The 9,136-nt window shown below is 42.7% G+C and overlaps 1 non-coding gene across 1 annotated transcript; it reads left to right on the top strand.

Moving 5' to 3' along the window:
* The first annotated feature begins 2,583 nt into the window (after nt 1-2,583).
* Trnai-uau (transfer RNA isoleucine (anticodon UAU)) lies at nt 2,584-2,661 on the top strand. The gene has a single exon. It is a non-coding gene; the product is annotated as a tRNA-Ile (tRNA).
* The last annotated feature ends 6,475 nt before the right edge of the window (nt 2,662-9,136 follow it).

Here is a 9,136-nt window from a genome sequence, read left to right as displayed (position 1 = left end):
ATATGAAAAGAATACAAAGTATAGAGGTGGCACAGAGGAAAGAATGATTGCTTTTACTTGGGTAGGAGCAGTGAGATGGTCAGGAGACGGGGAACACGTCTTAGCTTTTATAAGACGAACCAGGTCTTAAGGAAGAAAATTAATTGATGCCAGGCACGGTAGCACACGCCTGTGATCCCAGGTACCCAGGAGACTGAGAGGAAGACTGCAAGGTAGAGAACAGCCTTGGAAACTTAGCAATACTCCATCACAAAGTAAAAAATAAAAAGGACTGGAGATATAGCTCCATGGGACAGTACTGACCTAGCCTATGTGTGACCCTGGGGTCAGTCACTGTTGCTGAAAAAAAAAATTGATTATGAAAAATGACCAAATAAATTTCTAAGCAGATGGAGTGATCAGTGGAAAGACCCAGAGCTGTGAAATATCATAGATCATGGGGCAACATCAGGGATTTCAGAATGACCAAAGGTACTGAAGAGCAGATAAGGAAGCCAGATGACAGGGACCCCTAAACACCATGCTACAGAATTTAGACTCCATCCCACACTCTTGCGAAGTCGCAGAAAATCGGGTATGGGTAGAGGAGGGCATGACAGAACCACTTAATCTGAAATATGCTTTGAAGGATGGACCTGGCTGAGAAGAGGAGGACAGATCAGAGGAAGGCCACACAGAAAGCAGGAGACCAAGAGGAAGCTATTGCCCAAGTGAAGGACAAGGCTTGTGCCATGGCAGTGACTGTGGGAATGGAGAAGACAAGAGAAGCTGGGGCCAAGTTTATAAGACTGACCATGTCAGGATTTAAGGAAAGAAGAACAACTGAGTCCAGTGTGACTCCTAGGTTCTTGGGTGCTGGAAGACAATGACGCAGCGACAGCAGTTTTGAGGAGGGTGTATTGATGATGAGTTGAGACTGGAATGTTTCAAGTTGGAGGTTCCTGTTGCACATTCAAGTTTAAAGTGCAGGGAAGAGGTCGATGCTGATTAAATATATCTAGGAGTCATCCGGTTGTTAAAATGAAGAGAACAAATGAGATCACCCAGGGAGAAGACGTGGAATGGGAAGGAAGGCAAAGAGGGTTGGAGCTCAGAGTGGTGACGGGCAGAGAGTCACCTCTTCATTACCAGTAGAACCTCAGCCCCGAGACACCAAGAGTTCTGTGCAGTTTTTTTGTTTTGTTTTGTTCTGTTTTGTTTTGTTGTTGCTGCTGCTACTGGTTTTTGTGTTTTTGTTTTGTTTTGTTTTGTTTTTGTGCTTTTATTTTGTACCAGGAATTGAACCGAGGGGTGCTTGACCACGGAGCCACATCCCCAACCCTTTTTTATTTTTATTTTTTATTTAGGGACAGGGTCTTGCTAACTTACTTAGGGCCTTGCTAAGTTGCCAAGACTGGCTTTGAACTCTCCATCCTCCTGCCTCAGCCTCCCCAGCTACTGGGATTACAGGCGTGCAGCACAGAGCCCAGGTAGGTATACTTTTTAATTAGAAAATAGCCTAGTAGAAAAACACAATCAAAATGAGAAGAGTAAAGGAACGTTAAAGATGAGAGGCTGCCTTGTAATACACACAGTAAGTTCCTGATAAAATTTACTGTATTTGACAATAAATATCAAATTCTCACTATCTGCTACATTTTATGAACTTCTTCTGGTTTAAAAAAAAATGCTCATTTTTTTGTTTTCCTTAAATTTTGTGTAAGAATTGCAGTGTCACAAATGCCCTTGTTTTCAATTTCCAAATTGCTTTTACTTTTTACAAAAACTGAAAGTGGTGCTTCTGAGCAGAAATGGATGGATATTTTAGACTGTCTTCTTTTGGGAAACTGAATCCATATCAAACACTCTTTTTGCTCGACTTACTAATACATGATGAAAACTCCCACTTCTTTAAATAGAAAATAAAAGTCCACTTTCCCATAACTTAGATTAGAAAGGCTGTTTCTTGTTTACTGGGGATTTTTCATAGTTGCAGCTAAAATTCGGGATGATTTTTACAAGGCAAGGAAGACGTAGATCCTTCTACAAAAAGAGGAACTTTCACAATTAGTGAAAACCAAGAGTGCTGTCAGGAGGGCCTGGAGGAGACGAGGTTACCACAGCGCCCGATGAAGGAAGCAGGCCCCTCAGGCCACCTCCCCACACTGGATGCTCACAGTCCCGCAGATTGATGCTCTTCGTGTGTTAGATCTGACTCCTGAGGCAGGTACCACAAGAAAGAGCAAAATGCCTATCTTTGCTTCTAATATTGAAACCAGCTGTGTTTATTCCTCTCTGACCACCTCTCCCTCCATCTCCCCCAAGTAGTTTGAACAGACAAAATGTTTTCAGGCCAGACAGGCAAACTTTCAACTTCATGGTGCATGTGACTTATTAGCAAAAGCCTTTGTAGGCTTGTTTTCAAAAACTGCAAGTACCCAGTAGAAGCGGGGTGATATATAAAAGGTTGGCCTTCTCTTAGAAGGAGAAACTTCAAAGCAATCCCTGACATCCCAGAATTCACTGCTTTTCTGGTAAATATTAACTGTTTGAGCCAGAGAATTTTAGGGTTTTGGCTGAACTCAAAGATGAAGAGCTGGGGCTGGGGAGGTAGCTCAGTTGGTAGAGTGCTTGCCTTATAAGCACAAGGCCCTGGGTTCGATCCCCAGCACCCCCCCCCCAAAAAAAAAAAAAAAAGATGAAGAGCTTGTTGGGTGCAGCATTTCTTTTTATGTTCTGAGCTAGAAAACTCCATGAGTGGATGCGGATGACATCACAAACTGATCAGTCAGAGAGAGTGGGATGAAGGTTCACTTTAGGTTTCCCTGAAGAGTCATCCAGCAAGTCTGTGGGCAGGAAGGCCCAGGGATAGGTGCTGGGGTAGTGAACATCAAGAAGCAGGGATGGGAGAGAGCCTGCCCAACACCAGTGTTGACTGCAAGTTAATGAAGCAAGGGACATTGTGGAAAGGAGGGTTTAAAAGCACCAGATACATGACTTTAAAGAACCTACGAAAAACTATAAAATAATTGCTATATTAATTGTGAGTAATGTATACAAGTTTGTTAGAAAATTTATAATAAGAAACTAGTAAACTTGGGGTGGTAGGGGGTTTGGATCATTCATAAGACTCCCTCTCTTGGCCCATTTCATGCTCCAGTTTCATCATCTTTCAAACACCTTGGTTTTCCTTCCTACGCTCCACAGGAACTCATTGCCAGTTTTCTGCTGGCACAAGTTACCTTTCATTCTCAGAGAATAAGCCTCAAGCAAAGTCTGTGAACAACATCTCTTTGATAGGGGAGTTGTATACTCTTTCCATTACCAACAGCTGCTCCAGTGAGATCCCAGCTTTCCCACTCTCTGTGACCATAACAAGGATTTCAGGCAAGCTCTTCACCGTATGCAGAACAATATTCCAAAATTTCTAACACAAAGGAGTTTGTGAGTCAACCAATCCCAAGGTAAGAAAAAAATGTTATCTTAAGGAACAAATGGAGTAAATGCAGGCAGAGCAGGGAACTGACTAGTATAGTTGAGATTTAATGGCACTCAGCATAGGATGGCAAGTCAGACTCCCACCCGCTAGACGGAGCCTCACTTCCCCTTTGCTGGAATTTCTCCATTGTTTAATTTGAGTTAACCACCCACCTACCTAGGATACATAGTTACCTGTTTCGTTATTTCAAGTATATATTTGTACCAAATTTCATATTTGTGTGAAAAGCAGCATTTTCCAAATATCTTTTCCTAAGGAGAAATTTTTTGTCTCTAAGCTTCTTAGAGTCTAAAGAATGGAGTCACCTGGCAATTAGAGGTCCAATAGTGGTTCCTTGTCCAGCACTGAGTCCCTTAAGTCTGGACAAATGATTTTTTTCTTCAGCAAAGAAATTCCAACTGATAGTTCCAGATTGAACTGTCAGCCATCAGTACTTGATGGAGTCACTGTAGGCTCAGAGTTGAATCATTAGAAACTTGACTTCAGTCATTTGAGCCATATAGGGATCTTGCTCTAGGCAATAGTCTCATTCTATCCAAAGTCACCTGAGAGCAAACAATCAAGCAGAACAGGGTGAGATGTCCTGGTTTGAGAAATGAGTCTACTCATCTGAAGAGGTTTCCCTTTCCTATCCCATAGACCTACTGCAGACCAATTGCTTAGTAAGCTCAACTTGAGATCAGATTGTTAAGGCAAAGCTCTTGCTGGAATTCCTCTTAGGGTGCTCATCTTCTCCAAAGGAGGTTTCTACACCAAGAACTGAGTCTGGCTGCCCTGAAACAGAACACACTAGAGTCTGAAGAGATCTGCAGACACTTCTTACTCCTTGGCTTGCCTCTTCCTAGGCCCTATACATAACCTATGTTTCTGTTACTGCAGTACAACCATTATTCAAATTGAAATGCAGCTGAGGAGTTCATAGATTTTGAACAGGCAGACTCCAGGCACAATACCCTGGGACCATTGTTAGGATTTTAACAAACCACACTCAGGTAAGCTTCATTTCCTGTTGATCCTTCTCGACTTTGATTTCCCAGGATGGGTTTCCTTGCCTCATTCCCATTTGAGGGCATGCTGTCTAAACCTGTAAGTTCCACAAAGGGACTGACTATAAACACATGCCCCATGACTGTCACTGAAGACAGAGTCAAAACATGTCTCACATCTATTAGATGCAACTGAGCATGCCTAAATACGTTACACTATATGATGAGGGAAACCAAACCCAAAAAGGCTATAGTTAGCTTTATCTCAGGTAATAATAGTCAATAATAGTCCATGAACCATTTGGCCCCAAAAATCAATGCAGTTATTTTAAAATACACATTCCCTGATCCCCATACCAAACCCATAAATTAGAATTTCTTTTGGTAAGACCTAAGAATCCATATTTGTTTAACTTCCCTAGGCATTTCTTATATTTTTCAAGGTAGAACTCAACTCTTGCCACTGCTTAGGAATATATGCTGGGGAAATTATCAAGCCTCTGTGAACTTTAGTCTCCTTATCTGTAAAATGTTTATCATACCTACCCCTCAGGATTTTTGTAAGAAATAAAAGAAACTGATGAACACAAAATAGACTCCTTAGATATGGTAGCTATCAATAATAATAAAACAGCAAAGCCAGACATGGTGTAATCCCAGTGGCTCAAGTAGCTAAGGCAGGAGGATCACAAGTTCGAAGCCAGCTTCAGTAACTTAGCAAGGCCCTAAGCAACTTAGTGAAACCCTGTCTCTAAAAAAACATAAAAAAGAACTGGGCATGTGGCTCAGTGGTTAAACTCCTCTAGGCTCAATCCCTGGTACCCAAAAAAATCAAAATAAAATAAAATAGCAATGCCAGTGAGAATGGCCTTGTGTCTGAAGCAAGAAAAATCAACTTGAAAGGGACTGAGTACCACAGTAGGCAACACGCTGAGGAGCAGGTATAACCAAGATGCTGGGTCACCATTCATCACACGGAACACAGTTCCAAGGGCAGGCCAAGCTGACAGCGTATGAAGCACAACAGGAAAAAGTAGGGGCTTCCCAACTGGAGGGAGGAACCCAGCCAAAGGAATCCAAGATACTCAAAATCTGGGTCAATGGGCAGCCCCAAGGAAGCAGGTCGCCAAGTCTCGGTTATCTCATGGGGACCCTGCTGCAGGCCCCAGTCCCTCACAGACAGAACCAAGGACCATGTTCTGGCCTGATTCCAAAGACAAACACTTTAATCCAGAGCAGAAATCCAGATCTTGAAACTGGAAAAGACAGGGCCTGGGGCTCCTCAAATTCTTTCAGAGAGCTTCAGGATGACTCCTTGTCATAAATTGGTTTGACTCAGACAAAAGTCACACTGGGACCACAGAAACAGTTGGGCTGGATGGACCCAAACAGAAAACCTCTGGAGTCATTACCTTGAGAAGTACCTAGTTTGAACAAGTCAAGTGAGGAGGTTGGGAGTGAGTAGGAAGCCAGACAGTACATAGAATCGTGTGATGAGAGAAAATAAAGGCCACCTCCTTGCCCTGTGAACAGAGCCTTAAAGCATTTCTTGCTTGGATCCTTTCTCCTTTTCCATTAGATGAAGAGAAAAAGACCAAAACCACACCAGGATGTTCTCTCGGGAAAATATTCAGAGAAGCACCAAACTGGCTGAGGGGTGGGCAGGACCAGGTGACACATTGGTAGGCTTGTACTAGTAGGACAAATTGGGAGGCATGAGGCACAGAGAAAGGGTCTAAAGAACAAGACATCAGGAACTAAGTGAATGCAACAGAGAGTTTGGGGAAGAGATAGGAGACTGAGAGGCTCCTTCCAATATGGGAGCACTAGAGAAGAAAGAAGACATTGCTGAAAAATTCAGATGTTATCAAGTCTCGAAGAATGATGGGAATTCCTGATCGTGCTTCACTTCTTTAAAAGCAGTACTTAATGGGACTGGTCCACATGGGTCCCCGTTGTTCGACAGCTAAAGTTAGAGGGAAGCGCTCTGCTGGACACAGGTCTAAGCCCTTGTTAGACCTCTCTCTTTATCACATCTAGAGAGTGATAGCTGGATTTATCGAGGAGGACAAAAAGGGTGAGGACTCCTGCTGAAGCCTCTGGCCCAACTGCCCAACCTTGGATCTCCCCAGATTGCCCACCACACCCACAGTTCCATTGTACAACTCCATGTCCCTTATTCACGTCACATTATCCTAATATCCTCGCACGCTGAATTTTGACCCTAACAGAGGTATTAGTGCTCCTATACCTCAACCTGAGCCTGCCCCAACCCTCACCCACAGCATTCTGTCAGCAACTCCCAGGCTTGGGTTCACTCACCATTTTGTACATACCCTCACCCCAGCAACCAGGGAGACGTGGCGAGATGCCCCTCAATACAGGTTATTCTGCCCAATCAAACCATCAGTTAACCAGGAGCCAGCATAAGCAAGCACTAAAGCCTTCCTCCTAAAATAGGAAATTCAGTTCCAGACCCAATTTTTTAAAAGTTAAATAAATGGAGCCAGGCATGGTGGCACACTCGTCATTCCAGTAGCTCAGGAGGCTGAAGCAAGAGGATCACAAGTTCAAATCCAACCTCAGCAGTTTAGCAAAGTCTTAAGCAACTTAGTGAGACCCTGTCTCAAAAGTTAAAAAATAAAAAGGGTGGGGGATGTGACTCAGTGGTTAAGCACCCTGGGTTCAAAATAAAAACTTTTTTTTGAGGTAATCATTCCAGGAAAAGGAGGTAAACTATTTCACAAATCCCAACTTTTTCAATCCAGTGAGGAAGGGGAGAAGTTGCAGGCTACACAAGGTTCCAGGTTTCTCAGTTGGACCCTACACACCATTTTGGGGGGCACTAAGAGTAATTCCAGGCCCTGCCTCCTGAGCACCAGAGGTGCTATTAATTTTCTGTTCGTCAAGTGTGGCTTCTAATAGGGCAACTTAAATCCTCAGTAGAGTTGAGGCAGGGAAACTGCTGTAAGGGACAAGAGTAACAAGGTCTGAGCACCAGGGACTCAGAGGGTCAGTGGTCAAGAGGGTCAGTAACAGTTCTCAGGAGTGGGAAGCAAGATTGGAATTGAGGGGAAAGATTTAATATTTGTTGAGCACTTACCAATTGAGGGGGGCTGGTGGGAGCTTTGCTTAATTCTCGTAGTAACTCTAGGAAGCCTTGTCTCTATTTTTTCAAGCTAAGATGACTGAGGCTCATTCTCACAAGTTGCAGCTAATTCCTGGTAGGGTTAGGGTTGAACACCTGCGTGTATGATACTAAAGCCTCAGCTTCTTCCCACAGCACTCGTGAGCATGAAGCAGATACCACAGAGTGACAGAGAAGTAGCCCTAAAAGTGTGCCATGCGTGAAACCAAACAGTAGCTGGGACTATGATGAAATACACTGGAAAGGTGGTGAGTGGTGAAATAAGTGGGGGGTGGGTGAACCCAGAATGGCCAGGTGTTCACAAAAGCTGAGCTGGAGGAGAGCTGAGCCCAGGATTCTGTGGGACATCCTCACTATTTTGTATGTTTGGAATCCAATGAGACAAACATTCTTTGCACTCTGCTTCATGCAGTTGAGGTAGCACACTCTTTCCCCTGATCTCACCAGTCACTACACACATGATCTTGGCTTTGGGGTCTACATTTGGTTATAAAACTGAGGAGTCGCAGGGAATAGAGGAAAACTATTCCAGAAACACAGACTGCTTTCCATTTAGTAAAGAATTCTCACTTTTCTAGGAATTTGCTTCTGTATTGGGTAAGTATACACAATTAGGCATAGTCCATTCAATAGACTGTTTTCAGGAACTTCTTATTAACAAAAAGTAAGAGACTTAAGAAAGACCCATTTCTTATAATAATGCAAAGTGAGGAAAAGCGGGATATAAAACCACATTTGAATCAAAAAATGAGTTTTATTCAACTACCTTTGTGGAAGAAGAAAATGCACAGAATCATCTCTATGGGTTGAATTCTCTGGTTGTATAAACTTGGCATTGAACACATGTTAGTTTTAGAAGCAGAAGGAAAATATCTTAAAGGAAGTTCTTTTATGGACTTTAGGGATACATGATTGGATCAATTAAAATCTTTGGTCTGTAATACTCTGTCATTAGTCTAGCAGTGCTTTTTCAATCATTAATGACAGCTACTACTAATCCAATAGCTATCATGTACCAGGCAATGCATAAACTTTCTTTCTTTGGGGTGGGGATAGTACTAGGGATTAAACTCAGGATCTTAAAGTTGCTAGACAAGTGCTCTACCCCAGCTCTCTTTGGTTTTTATTTTAAGACAGGGTCTCCATAAAGTCAACTTGGTGATCCTCCTGCCTCAGTCTCCCAAGTAGCTGGAATCACAGGAGTGTGCCACCTCCCTAATATCAGCAGAGATATCTCTATCAGTCTATCTATCTACCTGGATCTAGATTGTGTGCATTTATGAAAAATCGGAGTAAAAAAAAAAAAGAACAAAATGGAAACAGTAGTGATGGGATTACATGCCCAATCATGGCTATGTCTAATTTTTACAAGACTACAAATTAGATATTTTTAATTCTCATTTTACTTATGCAAAATTAAGACTCAGAGAAGTTAAGAAACTTAATCTAGGCACAATGATTTTGAACTCATCTGCTGACTCCACAACCTGTCTTTCTCTGTTACCCTTTATTATATGCTCTTTG

The sequence above is a fragment of the Sciurus carolinensis genome, chromosome 7, assembly GCF_902686445.1.
Source record: "Sciurus carolinensis chromosome 7, mSciCar1.2, whole genome shotgun sequence".
In the NCBI taxonomy this organism is placed as follows: domain Eukaryota; kingdom Metazoa; phylum Chordata; class Mammalia; order Rodentia; family Sciuridae; genus Sciurus; species Sciurus carolinensis.
The sequence above is the reverse complement of the archived record's forward strand: the minus strand, read 5'-3'. Positions and strand labels throughout refer to the sequence as shown.